Source organism: Peromyscus californicus, unplaced genomic scaffold, assembly GCF_007827085.1.
Source record: "Peromyscus californicus insignis strain IS unplaced genomic scaffold, ASM782708v3 Scaffold_15__1_contigs__length_86483966, whole genome shotgun sequence".
Taxonomy (NCBI): Eukaryota; Metazoa; Chordata; class Mammalia; order Rodentia; family Cricetidae; genus Peromyscus; species Peromyscus californicus.
Genome location: NW_026294447.1, coordinates 16,461,759 through 16,488,608, shown reverse-complemented (window position 1 = coordinate 16,488,608; position 26,850 = coordinate 16,461,759). Strand labels below are relative to the sequence as shown.

Here is a 26,850-nt window from a genome sequence, read left to right as displayed (position 1 = left end):
TTTGTTGATTCCCTTTTTTTTGTCCCCATCATCTTTTCAGTGTTGGGGTCTATGAGAAGTCCCATAAAAGTCACGTATGCAATCAATAAGAGTGTTTAATAAAAAATTCCAGCATGCAGAGGTCAACCATCTGACACAGTGGCAAATGGTTATCCTGAGAAGCTCAAAGGCTCTTTTTAAGCAAGATTAGGGGAATTCCAGCTATGGTTAAATGTACTTTGAAGAGAATGGGTATAGAACCTTACTGGTACAGGAATCATTTTATGATTGGCTCATGACATCTCGTCAGCATCTGTGGTTGCAGTGTCAGGGGTCTGTCTACTGTGTCAGGGGTCTGTTTGACTGAACATAGCAAGAACAGTCCCTGCTTGTGGCCAGGTAGGACCCTGATTGGCTACCAGACAGGACGTACTACCTGAGGATCTGATGGAAGCCAGACATGAGTCAACATAGGATGGTGGGGTAATATGGGGCAGAGGTCTTAGCAAACTGGATCCTTGGAAAAAAAATGAAACAAACAGGAAAAAAAACCTGGCTCTTTTAGGATCAGTCCTGTTATAAGAGGGGACAGACACTTCATTCCCTCTTTGCTTTCCTGTTCCTCTGAATCATCTTCCTTCTAACATACCTCAGAGCTTTCTCCTCTTGGCTGCCCTTCCCCCATAGACTCATAGACAAAGAATATTGTCCATGGAGACAACTGTTTGAGGAGTTTTGTTTCTTGTTCACCTCCTCTAAAACTGATGCTGGGTGTAGAACCCAGGGCTAAGCAAGTATTCTACTTTGAAAGTACATTTCCAACCAGCCAGTACTTCTTGAGTGAACTGTCTGCTAAGATAGCTATATTTCCAATTTAACCTTGTCAGTGAGACCACAAAGCTTGACATAGGAGTACCTAGTGCAGAGCAACTGTGCATGTAACAATGAAATAAAGGGAAGATGCTGTTGGGGAATATTTGTTTAACCGGGCAAAGATGTGTTACATTTGTTCATGCTGCATTTGTTAACTATGTAAAGATGTGTTGCATTTACGTTAATTAAGTAAAATTACTCTGGGCTCAGAGAGGTAGTAGCAGGGAGGAGCTTAGTATGTGTATTTTGTTTGTTTGTTTGTTTGTTTGTTTGTTTTTTAAGTTGGGAAGTTTGGAAGGGAGTGGCTTCCAGGTTGCCAGCAAAGAGAGAAAGTTAGCCAGTTGCTACTCTCTCTAGGCTTGCAGGTTTTCACCCCAGCCTTTGAACCTCGAGTTTTATTAGTTCCGTAGAGATTTAGTTAAAACTACCTTTAGGGGCAGCAACAGAGGGAACAGAATTCCCCCCAGGCCTTAGCAGCCCAGACACCAGTAGTTTAAATCAAAGCCACTGTGACAAAGATAAAACAACAAGATGTTGCTTCAGTCACCTGTCCCCCAAGTAGAAGGTACTACATTGTGAAGTGAGAAGTCCCACAGCAATAGTAACAAGCTTCGAGTGATGTCCCCAGTATGCCACGAAAAATCCACAATGACAAAAGCAAAAATCATTTATACTCCATTTGAATTGCCAAAACCTCACCCAATCTCACAGTGATATGAAATTCAAATCTCTGAAGTCACTGTCTAAATTAAAACAATGGCCAACACAGTCAGCCACATTCAACACTTTTAGTGTAACGATTTATTTTTCTAAAATTCAATTCAGTCAGATCTCTTTTCACACTTCAGGTCTTCTGTGGGGACTGTGTGAGAAACCCATTCTTCTCCACTGTTTCTCAAGTCCTGCTGCAACTTTATCCATTCCTTGGGTGAGAATGCATCCTTTATGTATTGAACCCACCTCTTCTGTCTGCTACTCATTAGCCAGCAACAGTTGAACTACTGTTGTGCTGTCTTTTCCATGAAGTCCAATCAATACTTTAATGTACTGAAAAACATAAGAAACTTTTTTTAGAAAAATTGGTAGAAATGTCTTCTAATGGCATATTTACAATATGAAACAGAAATTCTGTAATTATGACAAGTAAAATAACTCAGAAACAATACCTATGACATCATTATTGTCATTTTTGCATTAAAACATCCATTTTCTCTCCCAATAGCAGCACATTAACATTAAATATTGTCAATGTTTGTGATCACTTAATATGTATAGAATCATAAATACATATGCAAATCCAGGAATTTAAATCCTAGTCTAGAATGTGATTTTATTTGCTTTTGTCATTAAAATAAAACCCCAAATTTGCAATTCCTAAAGACTAATCATTGACTGTGAAGTTCCATCTTCAAACCATGGTCTAAGGAATGATGAACCGCACCCTGCTGAGGACAAAGCAGGTGAATATAATAAATGGTTCTGCTTTGAGAGTGGACTAGGTATAGGCAGGCTACAGCTGAGATATCAGGAAAGCAGACATTGGTTGGAGCCTCCTTTTCCTGAAAATGCCATATCCATGCTCACTGATGCAGCAAGGAGGGAAACTGCTTTTCTGGATTTAACTTTGAAATTCATGTGACAGGAACCTTGGGAGAAAGTCAACTTGTCATCGCACTGCTTGAAACCGCCAAGAAAGGAAACACTCAGCACAATCTGACAGGTCTCTTAGACATTACAAAGGAGATTTCTAAATCTTAGAGAGCAGATCTGAGAAATTTCAAAACAGCAGTCTGCTAAGAGGGTCAGAGGTCTGGAAAAAAAAATCTGGCAAGAAAATTATAAATGGCCCTGATGAGACAGAAGCCAAATGAAAATATATATAGAAGAAAGTAATACCACAACATATATTTTCCTGAACTGTCATAGTAGAAAACAAGGAAGGCGTTTTATCTCTGACATATTCTATGTGAAAATAAGATGCTAGGTTGTTCAACAGGTGCTGTTAAGAAAAGTTGTCCAGGAGAAAACTGAAACTCAAAAAACTAAAGAAAATCCAGAAACAAAAGATCCAAAAAAGAAGAAATAATGTAACTAAAGATAATTTAAATATCTATGAGCGATAAAAGGCATATTTGTTAAAAGTAACATGAATTACTGTAGTACTTGAGACTATGCATTCCACAATCACCAAAAGAAGTAAATGGGTATAAGTACTCATGTGTTTTCTTCTCTGTGCTTAAATATTTCAAATAAAAGATGATCAGATGACAATAGCTATAAAAGGAGATAAAGTTAATGGATATTCTATATTGATTGTTCTTTATTAGTGAAAATATCCGTCAATGTGCTCACCTTGCCTTTGTCCAGATGTGGAGACTTAACAAAAAAACCTGCCTATCTAGTTAACTAGTAATAAAACAAATTGTATGCAACATGGTGAATTCCTGCCACTGTACACAGCATCTGCAAGCTGTGTAGCATGGTGTGTGGTGGACATAGCTTTTGCTAGCTCAAAAAAAAAAATGGTTTCTGGGCTACATGCTGCTTCCCAGAGTCCAGAGTCGGCAGTGACCATGGTTCCACCAGAGCTGGTAGTAAACTTAGTTCTGCCATGTTGGAAAGCTGAGGTGGGCAGAGCCAGCAGCCAAAGCTGCCATTTCAGTCCTAGTAATGCTACAGTTTAAGGCAATAGATTCACAATAAGGCGATTCAGATGAAATAAACCTCTAAATGGTTTACAATATGTGTAAAAATATACATAGGCTTGAAAGGAGAGGAAAAAGCAGAAGCTAGCCACCACCGAAGGAACAACATGCCAGCAGACAGGTAAGCCACAGTCACATGGCAACTTATAGATTAATAGAAATGGGATAATTTAAGATATAAGAGCTATCTAGCAAGAAACTTGAGCCTTAGGCCATGGCCATGCAATTTGTAATTGATATAAGCCTCTGTGTGTTTACTTGGGTCTGAGGAGTTGCAGGACCATGCAGGACACAGGAATTTTATAAATGGTTGTGAGACCTTGGTGCCTGCCAAGCAAGACCAGGAAAACTTCTAGCTACAATTGTGTGTCTCTGCAATCTAAATGATGAGATGGACAGCTTAGAGAGAGGAGGTAGCCAATGGAAGTGCAGGGCATATCTTTCCAGGACAGCACCTTTACTATGGCTAGTGATGTGATAGAAACACAAGGATCATTGGTAGCCAAAGAATGAACACAGAAAAGCCATGTTAACATATATGATTACACCTTCTGGTGATTTTGGTTAACCCAGACATGCAAATTTTAACCAAGGAAAACAAAAGCCTTTCATCATTGAATGTAGATTAGGAAATTTCAGCCTAAAACTAGCCTCTTTTTGAAACAAAGAAACAAAAAATTCATATGAGTTGCTGATATTAGCCATTATCTAATGTTTGAAAAGACATTATCCATTGTGTGAAGAGAAAATATAGATATATTTTGTTCAAATAAATAGTGCTAAAAGTTGAAGAGGAAAGGAGAGATACCATGAAGTAGTCGTCCTACCTTCTCTTCAGGTAGACTAATAATGTGGTTGATTTCTGAAAGTCCTGTCTCTGCCTTTGTGTTCCATCAGGCAGCTCCTCATATAATTACCATACTGATATGAACAGTACCTAGATAATCACAGAGACTAGGGAGAGCCATGGAAAATGATACAGAGGTCAAATTTTTCTGATTTTCATGTAAAATTAGAATGCATGTAGAAAATTATACATCATGAAGCATCCCATCAATTCTCAGCAAAATCCCAAGACCTATAATTAGGCAGAAGGCTCAGGAACACCTAGAACAGGAAGAGGCAATCACCAAGAGCCACTTAAGTTTACTAGGAATAAATTATGCCAGATTAATTAAATTATATAAACAGTGAATCTGCATCTCAATGAGGCATTTAATGCAGAGTTCTGTTAATGTCTTCCTGGACAAGATAGATGTGAAGAGAATTTTTGCAAGTTATGAGGATATGTGTTAAACAATCATTCACAAACCATGATAATTATACAGCTTATTGCTGAATCTGTTGTGACCCTTTCACACAATTTTAGATTTAAAAGTAGTAGTAGAAGAGGTGTGTACCAATACAGACAGACACATTCAATGACAAAATTGTCATTAAAAAGACAACATTATTTTTATTATGAGAGTTAACACAGTGGATCAGACTGAGCAAGAAGGAATTTTAGAAGATAAACACAAAATTTAATACTTCAGTTTAAGAAGCCAGTCTTACATCAAGAGAATGGTGGAGACTGTGACTAGAAATGAGGCAGTCACAAACATTGACGTAATTGGAATTGTACTTTACAATTTGCAATTCACAGTTTTTAACACAAATCCTGGCACAAAACACACAAGGTACAAAATATTTTTGTGAAAACAAGATTTAATGAGTCAATTAATTTGGTCAAAATATTCATTACCCTTCCATAGGATGGTGCTTACTTAGCAAGAGGGTTAACGACAAGCGTACACCATGCACTAATACAACTATAGAATCATGGAGTAGTTAATGGGAACATTGGTAGATGGTGGTGGCGCCAGAAGAGATTGGACAGATGATGAAATAACAAGTCAAGCTTCTCCAAAGAAACAGACGAGACCCCCCCCCTCTCTCTCTGCGTGTGTGTGTGTGTGTGTGTGTGTGTGTGTGTGTGTGTGTGTGTGTGTAAAGAGAGAGAAAGACACAAGAAGACTTGAAAACATTGGCAGTAGTGACTCTGGAGAATAGCATGTAAAAATTCTGCAGGACACACTGGCACGCTGAAGATATAGGGAAGAGCTGAAGTTCAAGTTCAAATACCTTGAGATATGGGGAAAACTAAAAGCTGAAGACAAAATGCACATCCAAAGGCAATCTACCTGTGTAATGCCTTCTTGCCTTCTTTTGGAGGGGCCAGTGCTTTTCTCTAAACCTTCAAGTGTTGGATAAGACCCATCCCTGTTAAGAATAGCAATCTGCTACATTTGAAGTTTACTGATTAAATGTTTGTTGCATCTTAAAAGGTATATTCCCAGAGGCATCTACAACAGTATTTGGCCAATTATCTAGCTACAGTGACCTAGACAAGCTGACACATGAAATTTACCACAATTCCACTATCATAAGAAATAGTTAAGAAGAGGAATTTAATGCAGAAACATAAAAAACTAGAGAAACACATGGCATTTTTGATTTAAAAAAAATTTCAAATTTTAAACCAAAGAGGTTTAAAAAACATCTAAACAACCTATAGAAATGTAATATATATTTGCAACATATTTGTTGACTCATTAAAATTTTGTATTCATAAAAATATGTGTGCCTTATATGTTTTGTGCAGAATTTATGTTAAGAACTGTGAATGTCAAACTCTAATGTGCAGTTCCAATTGTGTCAAAATATGTGACTGTCTCAATTCTAGTCACAATCTCCACCATTCTCTCAATGTGAGGCTGGCTTTTTAAACTAAAGTATCAAATTTTGTGTTTATCTTCTAAAATCCCTTCTTGCTCAGTTTGATTCACCATGTCAACGCACATACTAATTTTCAAATCATTAAATTTAGCCACTACTTTCTAAAATGTCTAAAAGACAGGTAAAAAAATCACAATTGAATCTGAGGAAGTATATTTTTTAAGTATTGAATTATGCTAACTCAAAGAAATATGTCACAAAAGAAAGAAATATGTCACAAAAAAACAATCCTCTAGGAAGTTGATAGTTTAACTGCACAGATAAAAATGTATATGATAAGAACAGTCAGTGGAATCAACCAGGCAGTTGAGGACAGGGGCGGCAAAAGCCACAGTTCTAAGTCTTGGTTTTAGTCAGAAGCTGAAAGCGACCTTGGTAACTCTGGGCCCTGAACTGGCTTCACAGTTTCTTTCTTCCTTTTTTTTAATCAATCTAAATGATCCCTGATACCCTACAGTTGTGAGGACGGGGCTATGACCAAAGCTGAGAGCCAACAGACACTTCATGGTTGGGCTGACAGGCCTGACAAGCTTGTATTCCATGCCCCACCCCAGTTTCTTCTTTGGTCCAATAAAGAAGTTGAGGCTTTAATAGTGTCTCATTTCTGGGACCTGTTCCTGATGCGTAGAGGCACACAATCTTCCTTCCTCTTGAGTACCCACCAATAATCCTATAATAAACTTGTTCTTAAACCTTGTCCCTCTTGTCCATGATCTTCATTCATCAAATTCAGGAACAAGGATCCAGAGGCACTGAGTCAGTAGAAGTTCTGTGTGGTTGTGAGCTTCCAGTACTCTAGCTCCTGTGAATGCCTACCCAAGGATGGGAAGTTTCTGTTGCACTCAAGGGCTCCCCTTTTACTCAATATACAGTAATACTCATTAGCCAAAAAAAGAAAAAGAAAAAAGATAAAGAAAGAAAGAAAGAAAGGAAGGAAGGAAGGAAGGAAGGAAGGAAGGAAGGAAGGAAGGAAGAAAGAAAGAAAGAAAGAAAGAAAGAAAGAAAGAAAGAAAGAAAGAAAGAAAGAGAAAATATTGATTGCCTACTTTTTGTACCAGCCATGATTTTATGCCATAGTGATAACAGCAAACAGCAAACTTCCCTACCCTTTCAAAATTTATTTCTGGTGAGAAAATACAAATTAATAATTGTAACAAATAGCATGTGAAACGGGCAACTGTAAAGCAGACTGGGGAGCTTGAGCTCTAAACAAAAGCCCAGGGGTAATTTCTCTGACTCAGCCATAAGCAGTTATAATGGATAATGGTCTTACTTCCTCAATACCACCTGTATGTAGTTCAGCTGGTGTGCTGCAGGATGAGCAGAGATAGTAAAGATCTCACCTCCCTCCTCAGCCTGCCGTGCTTCATGTGCATCCGGATCCCTCATCCAGCAACTCCAGAAACTTTTACCACACTGTCTGCCTATGAGGGCCTTCAGCATGGCTTCCAGTTTCCTCTGCCCAAACTTGTCAAGGCATCAGAGAAGCTCAAGAATATTCTAGCTCTTGCTAAGTACCTTTCCAACCTCAATATTCTTTTGTCTCCCTTTACACAGTCCCTTGATGCATAAAATTCAGGAAACTTATTTAGGGTACCCTCATCAGTGAAACAACTCGCACATCTATATTGACCAAACTGACACCCAATTTACACAAGATCCAATGGAGAAAATGAAACAGGATGGAGGAGAAAGACTTAGAAATGGGAGTCAAGGCTTTCTCAGCCCCTAGTTTATGGTGTAGCAGCAACTTAATAAAGGTTTATTATTTTCATTTTTCTCTTTTGCCTTGGATAAGCTCATTTCAAAACTGATACTTCATTTCTTTCCAGCTAACATGAGCTGGAATAGATGTAAAAATAAAGCAGGATCAGAAGACAGGTATGGAGTAGAGATGCAATACCAAAAAATTCAAGAAACAAAAAGGTAGCTTGGGCCAACATCCAAAGAACATGAAGGAGGGAGCGAGCCTTTTGGATATCTGGGGAACAGCCTTGTGGGATGGAGGACCCACACACATAACGGTCCTGAGGATAAAGGTTGTGCTAGACATTGGGCCCACAAATAAGAAAGGAAAGGTGTCCTTTCACAATGCTCAAAGTCCAGGAAAGGAAAACAAAATGAAAGACTGAGACATGTCGTGAAAGAAGAAAGAAATTGGCTGTGAAGGCATAAAGCAGTAACGCTCAACAATCGTGGAGGAGTCATGACCCTTCTAACCAGAAACAAACAGTAAATGAGAAATAAGGAAGAAAGGGGTCAGGATGAATTCTACAAGGAAAACATTTTAAGAGAAGTGAGTGGGGCAGTGCAGATGTTCTCTCGGCATCGCTCCAGAGGACACTGTTCACACCACAGGCTTGGAGCCCTGCTATGTTAGCAAAGAGGCCCTGAATGACAGCCTTGAAATCAGAAACTTAAAAGACCATGCTGATTTGGGGGAAGCCAAACCCTTCAGTAGAATTAGATTATGGAGTGGGGAGACAAAAGTGAAATGGGAGCTAAGCACAGATTTGTATGAATTTTTAAAGTCCAAATTTTAAATAAGAAGTAGCATTATTAAATGAGAAAACTAGGGTTCCCTTTTGGAGTTCTTAATCTTGTTAATAAAATGATTTAAAATTGACTCAAAACATCAAGCACAATTTTATTAACAAGAGGTCACACGAACTAAATTTTGGTAGCTTCCAAGAGGCTGGAGACAGAGGAAAGAGAGAGAAAGCTACACTTTATTTTAAGGGGGCAGGGGCTGGAATCCATTCTTTTAACCAGGAGGAAGTAGATTCACCTTAAACAATGGAACCAGATACCACTGCCTCTACATTTAGGAGTTTAGATCATGAGGAAGTGCTTCCCTGTCTAGAGTTCCTAGAAACAGGAGAAGTGAGACAGGGGAAGCCATAGTCCATGAGAAAAGGGTCATCGCTAATAGTCTTTCAGCTTGTTAATGTCTCTCTAACTACCTAACAATATGACAAAACCACTAATGGTGGTAAGTAATTGTGTGACAGGAAGGTAAATCAGATACGAGAATATTGTGTGAAATATATCTTCTGACTTTGGACTATAACCTTGAAAAGCATGAAAAACAGCAAATCAAAGAAGTAGATTGAAAAGGGGTGAAAGTGAAATAATGAAAATGAAAGCATTTAAGGGTGACCCCTAAATTTTTGTTTTGGCAATATTACCAGCACACTATGCCAGAAACAGGAGATAGACATGTTTGCATCTCCCACAATGGGAGAATTTATTGAATAACAATAAATTCACAAAGTTTGGCCATTTCAATGATTTACCTATCTTGGTAGCTTGGCCAAGGCAAATTTAGGTTCTTTAAATCCAATCATAATTACTAATATTAACTTTCAGATCACAGAGCAACCAGCATTCAATAAACATATATAGATATAGTATAGAAGATATAGATAGATAGGTACATAAGTAGGTAGATGGTAGATAGATAGGTAGATACATACATGCATACATACATACTTACATACATACATACATACATACACATACATATAACTGGTTTGCAGAATGAATATCAACTAAAAAAGCTATGAGCTCAGAAGTGTGTTGAGGAAATGTCTGTGTAGATGAGAAAATTAACCAGACCAGTTCTGGGAAGAGGGTGCTGCTGGAGCTGCTGAGGTCAGGTTAGAGAATAAACCTTTCAGCTATAGGATGAAAAAGAGGTCAAACTAGGTCCAGGGAAGGAAAGAAATCAGGAGCAAGAAGTGGCCAGTCAAGTCCAGGTCCAGACAGGCTAACAGGTGGATAGGCAGGCAAGGATCTGAGCCAAAACCCTAGGAAGAGTGGAGAGTCCTTGATCACTGATGCACACACCAGACATCAGATGATAGGTTGATGAGGGGCCACACTATTGCAGCTAGTTGTCTATCATTCTATGGAATCCACATAAGGAAGTTACATCCCTTCCATGGTCTAGCAGGATTGATGAGCTTCTAGGCCTCATTGCCCAGATATGATTTTATGGGTTCAGCCTGCTTCCACTGCACAACTCTTACATCCCAGGTATGATTATAATGAGCCAGAATGCTCCCAAAGTTCCAATTCTTCCCAATAAACTTATAGAATGGCTCCCTTTCTATTCTTGGCCAATCTGTGTTGGATAGGTGACACCTGACAAAGCTAGTTTCTGGGTCCACCCATCAGCTATAGTCATAGTTCTCCCTCAAAATGGAGTAAAATGTTGCTTGTAAAATGCAATCTCCTAGGGCAGTGAATAGCATGAAAAACCACTGTTTTATACAACACCAAGTAACTTACACTATTTTAAACCCTGATCTCAACAGGCACCTACTGATCTCATCCAAAATATAAGGACCCAAAAAATAAATAATAAATGAGGTGATTTATTTGTTAGACTCAAACTAGTATGCTTAATTTTGTCCTCATGTAATTGAAGTACATGCAGTCCATCCAGGTAAAGAATAAACAAGATGAAATACTAGCAGATATGTACTACACATTATCATATCCTGCTTATTGTATCCATTCTATTATTTATTCATCCAAACTGTTTTTTTCCTCATAAGCTTTGTTTCACTCTGGATTACATAAGATTAGCAATTGAAGCCTGTTAAAATTACTTAAGGGTTTTCAAAGGTTATAAGCTGTTTGTAAAGTATGGATGTCTTTCTTATATCCATCACATGCAAGACACAAGCTTCAAACTGTGGTTTGCAAATCCATCAAGAGAAGACAAAAACATTAAGCAAGTGCTGTGCACTGGTCTTCATTGTCTCTACGTGATTCCCCATCTACAAAAATGAAGAGTGAGATGGACAATGCAGAAGTGGGGCACACAAAGTATACTGGGGACACAGGAAGGAGAGTGGTGAGACTAGGGAGGAAACAAACCAAGACAGAGCCATTCTGATCAACTGGATGTTCAGAGAAACTGTAGGAGTTACTTGGACTGAGTCATTGGGCCACCCAAGTTTCCTCCATTTCTTACTGCACAGGCTGAAAATTATATTCATTTTTCTCTTTCCTTTCCATCCTAGTGACACAGCAAAGCTGTCATGGCTGTGTTTAATGAATGGAAGAATGAATGAACTCTGATCTCTTTGGTATGTGCAATTAATAAAATATTATTTGTATTAATAATGAAATACAGTTATTTAACATTTAAATGGCACAGATTGAGATTTCATTTCTGATGTCTGAGACTGGGCTTTGAATCATCAAAAGAGTTTAAATCAGTTGGAGGTTCAGGCTGAATACATATGTACTTTTTTCCTTTTGGTATTTTAACTGTGAGTCAGGGATTCTGGAACTAAAATGATGTTCTGGGAGGACACAGGACTTTCACACCCCCTCAAATCACCCTGTCCTGCAATGCTCTCATCCTTTCAAGAACATTCTATTAAATTCTTTTTCACAAAACCTCTAAGACAATTTATATGGAAGTTGTTTTTAATACTGAACATTTGTGGATTAATTAAACTAGAATAAATCACTACATTTAGATAATATGCCATGACTAGAAATATTGCCTTTCATAGCGTAGGAAGTGATCTCAATTTGTTATTAGCTAAAAGAACAAATTTGGTTTAGCATTCTAGTTTTTATTAAAATAGAATGAAAGTTTGTAGACATAAAGATTGTTACTTTCTGGATGGTCTAAAATAACATTAATTGAAATATCCTTGTTTGTGTTTGCTACTAATTATTGAGTTCAATAATTAAGTATTAAATCCAAAGCCTAAAAAAGGGATATCTATGAGTTTCTGTACTGGATTTACAAGAAAGTTTTAGTTTTCTTCATTTGGAATTTTATGTATGTAGAAGTTTTTTTTAATATTCTGTCCAATAATCCTGTCATGGTTACCTTTCTATACATAGATTGGAAGCATTGTGAGGACTTGGTGAGTTTCAGTGATTCAAGTAAGTAATTTCAGGAGGAATTATGGGTTGCAGCTGTAGATTAGAAGAGAAATGGATTTAGTGAAGGAGCAAGGTGAAGAACTGAGGAGCCAAAGTGAGTGAAGTCACTTTCTGTGGGATTCTCAGTCGTTTTACACAAACTTAAGAAGGTAATTGGTCAATGGAATATTATTAATGACTAACTCTACCTTCATAGTTAAACTCTGTTTTGTATAAGTTAATTTCTTCATGAAAAGTATGATAATCTTTCTTTCATGGGTCTATGAAGTCTTAGAACTTTACAATAATGTTCCAAAAAATTTTAACTAACATCTCTTCAAGAGGGAGAAGGGGGTGGACAGGGGTGTTAGAGATAAAGTAAAGATACAGTTAGGAATAGGTTGGTGTCTGTTTTAGAAGTGTCTATAAAACAGAAAATGTGCACAGTCAGTTGGTCATGATTCAATGCAGAATAAACAAAGTTAAGGTGTTAAAGGTCAGTGGTCTTATACTAACAGGGGAGAAAGTGAGTAAAAGTTCATTAGAACCCAAATAAGAAACCAAGAATGTATATTATGGGTTGAGTAAAATAACTGTAACAGAATAATTTACATTGGGAGGTGGTCTGAATAAGAAGAAGGATATCAGTTTATCAGTTTTGGTAACCTATAAATTCTGTTCTTGGTTACTTTGACTGAACTTTAAAGGTCTTGGAAAATCATGCAAGTTCTTAAAGTGATAGGCACTATGACCCCCAGTTTAAGAAGCTAAATTTATAAACAATGTGGAAGGCAGAACAGTTTATTGAGAGGCTGGTAATAGAGTCTCTAATTAGAAACCTCTAGGATCGTGTGGGAGATGTAATGGTATCATTTACATCAAATAAATGGTTGGATGACAAGGGCCCACTGGGCAGGTAGAATTAATAGCACTTAATGACTTAGCACTAATAGGGATGAAGGCTAGGGTAGACTTAAAGGTAAATGAAGTACCTTTTATGAGTAACTAGAAAGGTTAAACTAGTGATATACTCTACTAGATATAGTTTTTGGGGCCTTGAAATACTGTCAAAATGATTGGGAATCAGTATTAGAATGTTAGAGAAGAGAAAGGGCATAGAAAGTTGCCTGCCAATACTCAGAAGCCAAGATAGAATCCTTCCTAGAAATAGGGGGTAACTGATAGAGACTGGATGTATCATAGTAGATGATCTATTTGAGAGGCACATAAGGAAAGTTTAGAATAATGATACCAAAACAATAAGGTAGGAGAATACAAATGAAAATCCTACAACATATATCAAGAACAATTAGTGATTTCTACATTTTTTTATCAAAACACAAAAAATGAAAGAAGCTACTAAAGAACAATATCAGGAAATTGATACAACAGAAAAATTAAATAGTGAAGAATGATCAATAGATGTTAAATTTGGGGGGATGATGATTAGAAACAGCAAAGAGTACAGGTGAGCTCTGAATAACAACTTCAGTGAACTGTGAGACAGAAAACATAAAGACGTGTCCTGCTGACTGCGAAGGAATCTGAGGCAAAAACCCAAGTTACCCTCTGAAAAACTAATAAAGTTAAAGGAGATATGCGAGGAGCATTCTCATCCCTAGGCAGGGCCTGCAAATGGATTTTTCTTTCTTTGTTTGCATTTGACCACAAGAAGCTTGATAGCCTTTGTTGACAAAGGAAAGTCTAAAAGATATAAAGAAAAACACAAACAATTAGAGATCACAGGACAAAATGTATAAAACTAAGAACAATAATGAACATAATGAGCAATACACACACACACACACACACACACACACACACACACACACACACTTGTAAAGCAAACTCATCAGAATTCACAAAAGTAGCCATCACTACTCTCCTCCTCCTCACCCTCCTGTCAGCTCATCTCATTCCTCCTTCTTCACTATCACTGTTGGTTATTAATTCCTTCAGTATTATTGAACACTCACTAGGTGCCTGATACTCTACTAGTCTACTTGTCCAGGATTAACACTGATAAACAAAAATACCAAATCTTTCTGAGTTCTGTGAATTGTCCAATAAGTTCAAAAACAAATATTAATCAAATATAAATACATGTAAGTAAGTATACGATTATGAATTGTGATAATTTAATTGGACAAAATGAAAAGCAGGGAAAGCGAGCAACAGAATAAAAAACTTCTATTGTGGAACAAAGTGAAAATCTTTCTGAAGAATTGATCCATTATTAGAGATGTAAAATCTAAAAATTTTAATCTATAAGTATTATTGGGTGTTTCAAAAGTACACAAAATTGATTTACTTCCAGTCAAATCAACAGACTTTGAAAGTCCTTTACTGTATTTAAATACCCATCAAACTTATTATAATTAAAAGCAAAATGTTTTGTTTGAAATTTACTGTAATTTATATGAGAAAAATCAATAAATAAGAAGGAAATAGGTTCTATTTAAAATGCCAGCAAAATAATTAAGTTCTTTTGTAGCTGAAGTTTTCCTGTGTCCTGGCCTGCTGGCAGTCAGAAAAAATCTCTCCCACTAGCATCCCCCAAGTAAACATGCAGAGACTTATATTACTTATAAACTGTATGGCCATGGCAGGCTTCTTGCTAGCTAGATCTTACATCTTAAATTAACCCATTTCTATTAATCTGTAAGTTGCCACGTGTCTTGTGCCTTTCCAGTACTTTACATCTTACTTCTCATGGTGGCGACTGGCATCATCTCCTGACTCAGCCTTCCACTCCCCAGCATCCTCTTCTTTCTTTGTCCCGCCTCTACTTCCTGCCTGGCTACTGGCCAATCAGCACTTCATTTGTTAAGCAATCAGAGCAACACATTCACAGCATCCTTTATAAATATTTTGTTTTGACTACACTTATTTTTAATATGCTTATAAATTCTTTGAGAATTTCATACACTGTATTTTGATCACATTCATGCCCTCCACCAGTTCCTTTCAGACCCACCTCCATTCAATCAGCATCCAACTTGTATCCTCATTTTTTTTAAATCCCACTCAGTTCAATTTGTATTGCCTCTGTCATCTTGGGTGTGTGGCCATCCATTGAAGGGCGGTTAACTGACCAGAGGCAATACAATTAAATAAAACTAACTTTACCTTTCCTGTTATCTACCAAGCACCAATGCTCCTTAGGAAGAGATAGGAGTTAGTGCTGACTGCTTCATGCAGGTTTTTCTTGTGGCTTGATCTTGCACAGGTCATATGTATGATGTAGTAACCACTGTGAGTTCATATGCATTTGCTTTGTTGTATGTAGAAAACACTGTCTTGCTGTAAGCATCCACTCCCTCTGTATCTTACAATCTTTACACCCTTCCTTTGTCAATTAACCACAGGCCTTGGGAAAAGGAGTTGTGATCTAGATGTCCTGTTTAGGGCTGATCACTCCATAGTCTCTTATTCTCTGCACCATGATCAGTTGTGGGTCTCTGTGCTAATTTCTATCTACTGCAAAAAGAAGTTTATCTAATGAGGGTTGGGCAATACACTAATCTATAATAGGGATGCCATTAGAAGTCAGTTTAATGTGTTCATTTTAAGACCTATATGACTGTTTAGCCACAGGTTCTTGGTTCTGATGATGTCACAAAGTACGAGTTCAACTTTATGGATTATGACTTATATCCAATCATAAAATGGTTGGTTACTCCGATGATATTCATACCACTATTGCACCAGTGGACATGTCTTCCAAGCACATTCATTATTGCAGCTCACAGAGTTTAAAGTAGATTAAGGTTACTTTTCTCTTCTAGTAGCATACATAGTAGTACCTTCCAGGACCATAAACTCTAGTCAGTCCAAGTGAGGACTAGGTTGATTTCTCTATGTTTTATGACTCAAGAATGTGCTGTATTCAACTATAATCTTACATTCTGCAGGGTAACCAAGAGCAATGAACTAGTTTGTATACAAAATGTAATTAAAAGCTACACTTAGAGTTAGTTTTCATAGTATATAATATATAGGCACAGCTATCACATCTTAGGTGACAGAATAAGAATCCTGTGATTCCTATAGATATATTATGTAAAGGTTAATCATAATTAGAAAACAAGACCAATGGATAAGTCACTATAAAACTAGTGGGTGTCATTGTAGTTTCAGAAGCTTAAAAGAAACAGAAACAGAAAAAGAAAGCAAATTCAGACTAAATCAGTGACCCAAGCCAATAAATAAGTGGAATATGAGTAGAGTGTTATGTCCAGAGGATTAATTTCTTTTTCTGTTATTTCAATCACATTGCCACCAACAAGAGGTAAGAAGAGGCTACGGTTGTACATTAGTCAGAACAGAACAAAGACGACAAACTTGACAGGCTTACTCTACTTTGATGGATACACTGCATATGATGTGCAGTCTGCAGGCAAACACCAAAGCCAATAGACATGTCTCAAGGTTGTGTAATATTTGTGAGTAGTACAAAGCAGGATTCCTTAACAGCAAGTTAGCCTTTATATATCTCCGTTTTAATTTCTAGCAGCTATAATTGTTTAACATGAAAGAATGGAATAATGAAATTTTGGAAGCCATGATATAATTAAGAACTAGTTGAAGCCATTATTCCCAGCAAAGATAAATCAACAGAAAATACATGATTTAAACATGATTGTGCTAGTTATGCATTGACTGTCATAGGTAGCATTTAACAAATATCTAAGTCATTAGAAAAGTGTATTAAAACATTCAACAACAACAAAAAAGATCAACAAACTTGGATATCTCCTACAGAAACAAAATTCCATGCAACTTAAGTGTACTTGGTAAAATAAAGCAAATATATTTGTAGACATGAACAAGTTTTGTAAGGAAGCGGGGCATCGTCTGCTAAGGTTAGTCGACACAGCAGACTGTGAATTGGATGTACTTCTGATTTATTCCCTTCCACTAGCTTGTGACAATAATTTGAATTATGGATTTACATGTGATATATCCTTTTCAAATTTTCACAATTAACTAGCTAATGATTGTAGGAAAAAATTATTTTAGGAACTTCTATGTCTGGTGACCACAATTATTAACATGTACTTAAAAACTCATAGAGTATCATTTGGCTGGGATTAAAATCTGTAACTTCAATGAATAGCTTTAAATTTTTTCTATATACCTTACAAAAAGTAAGGTATGAGAAATTATGGAGATTATGGGGATGGTTTACTTTAGACTTTATCCATTTTATACCATGTAGATTTTTTTCCAATTGCTAAGTTGTATTAAAAACAGCAATATCTAAAATATTCAAATGATTTAAATTATTTTCTCTTGGACCTGCTTTACATCATCTAAAATCAGAAGGAAGAAATGATTCTCTGGAAAGCAGAACTGAAGCCAGGATTACCAAGTCTCAATGTCGAAATTCTGTTCATACTGTTATTACACACACACTGAACTCTCATTGAGATCAACATCAATAAATTGATTGACCTGAGAGATACATATTGATTTTAGCAAGCCCAAGGTCTGGATTCACATTAGATAATTCTTCTTGATATTTCCTAAGATGCAAAGTCAATAAATGAATTGTTATATTTATATTCTGAGTAATTTCCCCAGTCAGTAGGCAAGTTTGATTTCTCAATCCATTATGGATAGATGCTGAACACCTTACATTTATATTCCATGTGTGCTCCCTAAAAATATCCAAATGGAGTATATCTCATGTTTGTTACATTAATAATTGAAATTTTAATAACATCAAATATTATTACAGTTCAGTGTTAACTTGATATTTAACATCTTTCCAATTGCAACGCTTCTTTTTGTATATTACCAGCTCAGTATTTTATGATATGAAGCTAGCATATATGGTTATTATAATTAATCAAGAAAAAATTAAATTTAACTAATTATAAAATGTTCTTTTTTGATTATTCACTGGTATTTAAAGTGATATATAGATGATTCCTTATACTGTTCTGTTGTGATTCAGAAATGACTCTAGCATTCTATACAGAAGTGTAGACCCCTCTTTTCAATGGTAATATGTTGCTACATCCCAAAGCATTTATGGTTCTTGGCTTCAGTTTAGTCTACAGAGGCTGGAAACTGTCATTGGCTAGTGCTCCTGAGCTTGAAAGGGGCATCAAGGCATCTGTGTAGGAACCAGTTCAGAGTCCTGAGGGTGACAGCCTTGGTTTCTGAAGGAATTTCATTATTGTCAGTGGCAAATTAGTGTAGATAGTAGTCCCTGTTTACATCTACTGCTGTGGAAATATATTCTGACAAACAGCAAGTTAGTGATACAGGGGTTTATTTCAGTTCATAATTCCATGCCACAGTCTAACACTGTGGGAAAGTAAGACAATAGCTTTAAACACCTAATCACTTCATAGCCACAATAAAGAGCAAAGAGAAAAGAATGCATACATGTTTACTTGCTTTCTTACTTATGCTCAGCTCAATCTCTCCACTAATTTAACTCAAGAACCACTGCTTATGGTACATCCACTATGGACTGACTCTTCCTAAATCAATTAATTTAATCAAATCAATCCCCCACAGGCAACCCAATGCAGACAATCCCTCATTAAGATTCTCTTTCTAGGTGATCTTAGATTATGTTGAGTTGACAATTAAAGCTAATCATCTCAAGAGTTAATGGGCATCTTAAACAGTGTCTCAAAATATTGCCATTATTTTCATGATGAGAATTTGATCCGAGGAACATAGCAGGAACAATTTTCCTCTACTTTTCAAGAAAATGGTGCTTTAACTGAAATACATGATGCCATGGAACACATAGCTCTTCTTTTTTGATTGTCCTTCAAACCAGGTAGTTAGTATCTCAGCATGCTAGGACTGCCATAACTAAATAACTTTAAAGCACATAAGTTTCTTTCCTCCCAATCCTTGGGGCTGGAAGTTGTACAGGGCTCACCAAAGTTGGTATCTTTGAGGGCCTTTCTCCCTAGCTTGGAGATGGCAAATCTCTTCAATATTCCTTTGTCTTCTCATCTGGTGTAACTATATCTTACCCTTTTTCTTAAAGGTATATCAGACACACTGAACGGCAGCCCACCCCAATGATCTTATTTTCCCTCAACTCTATTTGCAATAACCTATTTTCAAATATGATCACATTCAAAGGCCCTGATGTAGCAACCTAGCGCAACATCATAGGATTGGTGATGGAGCACTAATGACACTCCAAGACAACCTAAGAACAGCTGGTCTTACTCACATTCACATGGACACACTATAGATGGAATAAAAATTTATCATAATTTAAAGATATATAAACAAGAATACATATTGAAACTGTCACACACACACACACACACACACACACACACACACACACACACACATACAAAGAGTACATAAGAAGTACTGCAAACATTCTGTCTCCAACCCATGTCTTCAGAGTATGTTTCTGCAACCTCAAGAGACTACTGTGCTCTGGAAAGTTTTGAGTAGATACTGATAGAAAATCATGACATTGTCAAGGTGATCTGGTTCATGCCTGTTATCCCAAGACTCCATAAAAGCAGCAGGAAAATTGTCATGAGTTACAAGTCAGCCTGGTCTACATTAAGAGTGCAGACCCAGCCAGAACTACTTAATGAGACCCATTAATACCAAAAATTAAAAAAACAGCAACTAAAATAATAATATTTAAATTTTGATTTATCTACTTATCTAATTTTATATCACAACAAACTTTTTGTGATATGTAAGTTTTTTTCTTTTTATAACTGAATCATAAAAATACTCAATTTCTAAAAATGGCATGATGAAAGATGATGTTCTAAAATAATCTACACAAGTAGGTATTTCTATAAACGTTAGAATCGTTTTCAAGAGTACTTCTATCTTCATTTCAAAGTAAAATCATGGAGTATGAGTTTACCCTAAAAGACATCAAGATCACACTGATAATATAGTAATAAGCATAGATCTACACAAACATTCAGAGATGATGATTTTCAATCTGCTTCATTATATAGATATTTAATACTATGAAAAAGTCATTAAGTAAAAATGAGTACATTAAAGAATGTATACAGGATAATATCTATGTTCAAACTTCTGCTTTTCCTTGTTTTTAATTTTCTATCAATATTCTTATAGGTATATACACACACATAGAGAGAGAAAGACTCATATTTGATTCATATATACATCTCATTACACATGCATATATATATTTCACATATGTGTACATATGAGAGTCTGGAAAAATCTGTATTAAATATTATTTCTGGCATGATATGCATTGGAAGATCAACCACAAACCAGGTATTTTCTGTGCAAGTATGTAGAAGACTGGCACAACTAAGTGGTGAGTGACTGAACATCAGTGTTCACAATGATGCCTAAGCATTTGACATTTGCTGTTTCACAATTAGCCATGTGAAATAGACACTGTTTTTGTCTTCAGTTTATAGGTAAGGATCTCAATGCTCAGTAAGGTTAGATCACCTAAAAATGAGCGAGCCATGTGTCCAAACAAGTCCTTGCCAACTTCAGATTTCAGACTCTCAAGCATTCCCTCTACACTTCCTCCCTGCACTCCATCACCGGTGCTGACATTCTCAGAAAACCTGTCTTGCTAAGGTTTCAAATCATGTCAACTATGTTCCTTTCTCTGACTTCATTTATTTAGTTGACTATCGCTGTTTCAAAAGACGTGAGGTGCCCAGAATGCATTAGTTAGTAGCAGCATAAACAAAGGAAATCCTTCACCTACCTATCCTCTCATTGTTATTCTCTTTTGCTTCAAATTTAATATGATTTGTTAGTCATTGGAAGAAATATTATTATATATGCAAATGTAAGTGACAAGTGTGATTGCCTTCTCTTATCAAAACGGTACAACCCCAATTAAAAGGACAGGGAAGAACCCGAGAGAGGACGATGAGTATCACAAAGTGGCAGCTCTGAAAGAGGCAATGCAGATTAGCAATGACTCGCAGTACCTTCCTGTCGCTCAGCTGAATGCCTTAAACTGTTATGAGGTGCTTTTGGAATCTGAATAAATAACTTTCCAGGTGAGAATGTCGGTGCTCCTCACCTGTAAATTTTGGTACACCACAGAATTCTGAAGCATCACCTGTAACGATGCTTAACTCTTTTTCTGGAAGTCAATGTAACACCATGAGTTCTATTTGACAGTAGTTTGCCAATACAGCCCTATGAGTTCTATTTGATAGTCCCTTGAGTCTTTCCCTTGTTCCTGATTACTCATAGCCCTGGTTTCGTTGGTTAGACATGACTATTTCTGAACTTTCAAGACCACATGACAGATTTCATGGGAAATCTTGAGAAAGTCAAGGTTTCTAGAGAAGACAGTAATGAAAAATAGGACGTTACTTTAATATAATTTGTCACTGTTTGCCTCAAATTCTCCCTAATGGAGTCCCATGAAGCTGTCTTGTTACACTTACACAGGTTTTGTTTAATCTCCTCACCTAACCTTTGAAGAACCTAATTAAGTACTTCTAAAAATACTAGCATATACTTCATAGAAATTGAATTTTCCATTAAAACTTACCAGAACAATGGATAATAGCTTGCATAGTTGTAAAGACAAAGGGAAGACATCAGGTCAAGAGACATAAAAGTTGGAAAGAAAATTACTGTGTCATGAAAAAGATAATAAAGTTTAAAAGAAATTAAAAAGATAAGACATGTAGGATATATAAAACAGCTTGAGATCCAATGACAAAGATAAAAACTTTGATGAAGGGAATGCCACTAATTGGATATTGTTTGAAGCTGAAAGCGACATTTTATCTTTGCCTTTATAGTCAGACAAAAATCAGAAGCATCTTACACCAGCAATATCTGTCTTCCCCCACCACAGATCAAGGTACAAATTGTATGACATTATCTCTACGGGGCGCAACCTAACAATGTGACACCGACACCATGAAGTAATATTGAAAATATATTTTTGGAAAGTACTTCGAACTTTGGTGCTCTGTGCAGAAGTAAACAAATGCAACTGTGAGTTACTGGAAAGGATGCAGCTGCATGGATGTTACTAGTGTCCTATAAAATCATCCAGAAAGCAGTCAAATAATTATATCACTGTCAAGGTGGTCTAAGATTAGTCTCAGTAACAGTGGTAAAAATATAAGTTGTCACAGATATACTGACTTATGATTTCAGAATATTGTCAAATATATGCAGTGACCACTAGCATTGTAACAGTATCTTACAGCTTGAGAAGGTTGAAATTATTTACAGTATCAATTGTAGAGAATGGTGTGAAGAATCAGGTATATGAAGGCATAGTTGGCATTAACCAAAATATTAAGAGCTGTAAGTATTACTTGGACAGAAAATTCTGTGCCTAGGAGTTTAAGAAGGAGAGGGTTGCAATAAGATATATTTGAAGCAGCAATTAATGCATTTATTGCTTTTTGTTGCTGTGGCCAAATATCTGACAAAAGGCAACTTAGAGAAGGAAGGAAGCATCACAAAACGGCACACAGAAACACCCTCATTTCAAACAGGAAGAAGAAGATGCGAGCAGGAAAAGCCTGAACCTAAATCATACCGAACACCCGTAGGACAAATACAGAATTACCTCATAGTTTTGAGGTATGTTTCATCATGGTGCGAAAGGCATAAAATTAGGAACTTGAAGCAGCTGGTGATACCTCATCTGTAGTCAGCAAGCAGAGAGGCATTAATACTAATGCTCAGATCACATTTGCTTTGATTTTGTCTGTTTGTTTGGTTGGTTGGTTGGGTGGGTGGGTGGGTGAGTGGGTGGATGAGTTTTTATGTTTGTTTTGGGTTTTTGTTGTTGTTGTTGTTCTGTTTTGTTTTATATTCAGTGTGAGAATCCATGAGATAGTGTCACTCACATCCACATTCAAGGTGAGTCACTCACCATTCGTTAAACTTCTCTGGAAAAGCCCTCACAGACATATGAAAAAGGTGTAGCTTCTAGGTGATTTTAAATTCAGCCATGTTGACAATGAAGACTTGCTGCAGCAAGTCTAGCTTTTACCAACTTGACACCCTAATATATCACTTTTAAATCACAATATCTCACCTTAGTTCTTCAAAGATTCATGGACATTTCACAATGAAAACTTCACTTGGTTCATCATTAAGAATCCACCAAATCTTAATTCTAACATTGTTCAAAAGCTCAAATTTTAAGGTATTTTCTATGATTCAAGACAATCTCTTACCATAAGCCCTTGCAAAATCATTAATTTATATACTTTCAATATACAAGAGCATACAGCAAACATTCTTGTTTCAAATGGGAGAAATGAGGTTATAGTAAGGAAAGAGCGGATCTAATTCATAGCAAAGCCAGGAGGACAAACAGCAAAGGCTGCAGTTCCATGTTTAGCATCTGCAGTCTGTAAAGGATTCATCTGAGTCTCAGTAGATGTGTTTTGCTGGCTTTCCGGTTCTGCCACCTGCAGCATACATAGCCTCTCTCTTAGACCAACTCGGCTCCACACATGCAGCTATCCTTGGCCGACATCCCATCATCGAAGCATTGCCAGTATCCTGGAGTTTCCACTGCAATTTCACCATCAAAATTAGACACAATGTCAGGGCCTCCTTTTAGGGACTCTGACTCTGACACACATTTCCTCACCTCAGTGACTTTCTGGAACTTCCATGTAAGCAGGCTTTCATGACCCCATAATCCTTGCATTTTTCTGCCTAAAAAAACCAGTGTCATGTGTATGATACTGCCAAGTTCTACCAGCTTGCTTTAAAATAGTCTACTCCCCTTCTACCCCAATAATTACAGTCTCCATGACCCTTAATGATTGAACCTGGGAAAGCAGTTACATATTTGTTTTCAAACAGCATTCTCAATCCAGGCTTTCTTCCTTCAAAATTAGTTAATATTTTCACAGTTCAGAGCTTTCCATGGTACAATCTTACCTTTGAAGGACCTTTCTTATTGCCCTAACTAAAAGCATGTGAGGCATCTCTTTGATTACGCTAATCTCTTTAATAAGTATCTCTTGCCTGCATCCTGAAACTTGCTGGGGCTCCTTTCTTGATAAATTTCACATTCTGTTCATATCTTTCTTCTCTCTCTCTCTCTCTCTCTCTCTCTCTCTCTCTCTCTCTCTCTCTCTCTCTCTCTCCTCTCTCTGTCTCTCCTTTCCTCTATTTCTTTTTTGCTGACTAAGAACATAAATAGCCACTACGCTACAGCCTGGATATTATTTTGTCTTCAAACTTCCTTTACAAAACAACTTAGCCTATTTCATTTAGGAGAATGCAAGCAGATGATTTAGCAAATCTTACCATAAGTGGCTTGTAGTCCAGTTTCCAAGGGTTCTTCATTCTGCTTTGAACATCATGAGAACAATCTATTGTCCTTATTTCTCTTAGTATTCTGATCTTCCATGTTCGTTCCAGAACAATTTTTAAGCTCTCCTTGCAGCATTTTAGGGCTTATCTAGCCTCGTGGCATCTTCCATATTCTATCTCCACCAGTTTCAAAGTCCTACATAGGTTTATTTCAGAACAATAACCTCATCCCTGATTCCAGTTTTCAGTATTTGATCCTTTTCTTATTGGTATAACCATATATCTGGAAAGAATCAAGAGGAAGATTTTATTTTGATTCAAAGGTGGAGAGTTTTTTTTTTTTTCCATAGGAGGAAAAATTCAGCAGCAGGAGGGAGAAGCAGCTGACCTCATGGTATGTCCAATTGGGAAATAAATAAGATGAATGCTGGGTTTAGCTTGTGTTCCCCTTTTTCATTTCTTTATTCAGTCTGGGATCCCAGTCCACTGGATGATGCTGCCCATATTCTGGGTGATTCCTGTAAGGTATCTAGAAAGGGTCTCACAACCATGCCCCAAAGTATGCCCATCCTCTAGATAATTCCCACTCTAGTAAAGTTGACAATGATATAGTATCACAGTTTTGCATGTGTAGAAGATGAAATTGATTTTTTATCATTCATTTCACTTATGAATTTTCTAAGCTGAGAATATGTTTAGATTCTTGTCTTTCTCAAGAGCTTTCATATCCAGTACACCAAATTAAGGAAGGAGATGAGGTGGCCCATAAGTCCCATGTGAGTAAACAACAGAACTAATATGAAGCTAATACTAACACTTAAGTCACCATGCTGCCACAGTCAGTATCTAAGGAAAACTAGGATTGGGTTATCCGTCTCCATTTATATACACTATGTGCAGATTACACTGAACTGTCACACTCTTATATTTAAAACACAGCTATGAAAAGGGTAGTAAAGAATCATAACATAAATCTTGAAGAATTTCATTAATCTAAGTTTACACTTTGTATCATGATTAGAGTCCATTTTGTGATGTCTTACTTTCATAAAAACCCATGTGGTCATTGCCAGCAGAGGGAACTAAAAGAAATTGATACCCAGTGTAAGTTTTCAATAAAGAAAAGCATTGTGTAACACAGAAAATTTGTTTCTCAAAATAAACCTTGCTTCATCTTGTCTGATGTTTAAAACAACATATATGAGGCCAAAAATTAATTTTATAAAGATTACAATAATATATAGCACCATATAAGGTAATAAATGAAGTGTTCTTGCACTAAAGACAGAGAAATAATTACATCTATGAACTGTGCATCATGCTTAATAATCTTTTTTTTTTAGCAGCTGAACCAGGAGCCAAGCCTGTTCAAGCTGAGTGCTTCACTCTTGGTTTTAGAGATAGTCACTTTTTATCTAAAATCTTTTACACCAATGAATCAGTATTAGAGGTCTGAGGATATAGCCCAGTTGGTAGAGTGCTTGCCTAGCATGCATGATGCCCTGGTTTTGATCCCTAGAACCACAGAAAGCTGGTTAGGGGTGCATATCTGGAATCTCAGTACTTCAGAGGTAGAGGCAGGAAAGTCTTAAGTGCAGGGTCATTGTCAGCTACATGTTCAGATGGAGGCTACACTAATTTAAAAGATCATGTTTCAATCAACAACAACAAAAACACAAATGATATATCTAACTGCAGGAAAAATAATGCAAGTTACAAAGATAAATGGTGGGTTTTTGAAAGTCACGGCATAGTATCCTAATATGTGCTTGTCATGATTTTTATCTGAGAGAAAAGTTAGATGATCATGACATATAAGCAAAATAACATTATAATTATCTATAGTAACGATCTGGTTTATAATTGGATAAAACAAATTGAATTAAATATAATGAATAATTAGAAGGACTACTTACTACTTAGGCATAATTTGGGGCAAGAGGAATGCTCAAGGCAAATCTCTGAATTACTGCTTCTCTGCTGTAGGCTTAGTCACTCTGTCTTTTCCCAGACATCTCAGTACATAATACTTTGACCTAGTGGTTTCTATGTAGGTAGGGAAAAACCGGTCTCAAAGATCTTTCTCTCTGTCCACTGTTGTTCCTCAGCCAATAATCCCAGGGAATGACTACAGGAGAAAAAATGAACAATAAATCATATGTGGCTTATCTGGGAGAATAGATAAGACTTGAAGTCACCCAAGAGTTACTAGATCCATGAGCATGAGAACTCTTGTGATACAGTCTTCCACCTTCTCCAGGCAGTGTTTGAGGTAAATAAACCAATCATTTTTACATTAGCCAAATTCAGCTGCTATAAAAAAAAAAAAATACATCAAATG

General features: G+C 36.7%; 1 long non-coding RNA gene across 1 annotated transcript; it reads right to left on the bottom strand.

The window, feature by feature from the left end:
• Positions 1-26,621, bottom strand: LOC128110711 (uncharacterized). The gene is made up of 3 exons (XR_008218288.1): positions 26,426-26,621; positions 24,504-24,792; positions 1-1,899 (listed from the first exon to the last, which is right to left on the bottom strand). It is a non-coding gene; the product is annotated as an uncharacterized LOC128110711 (long non-coding RNA).
• Positions 26,622-26,850: the final 229 nt, after the last annotated feature.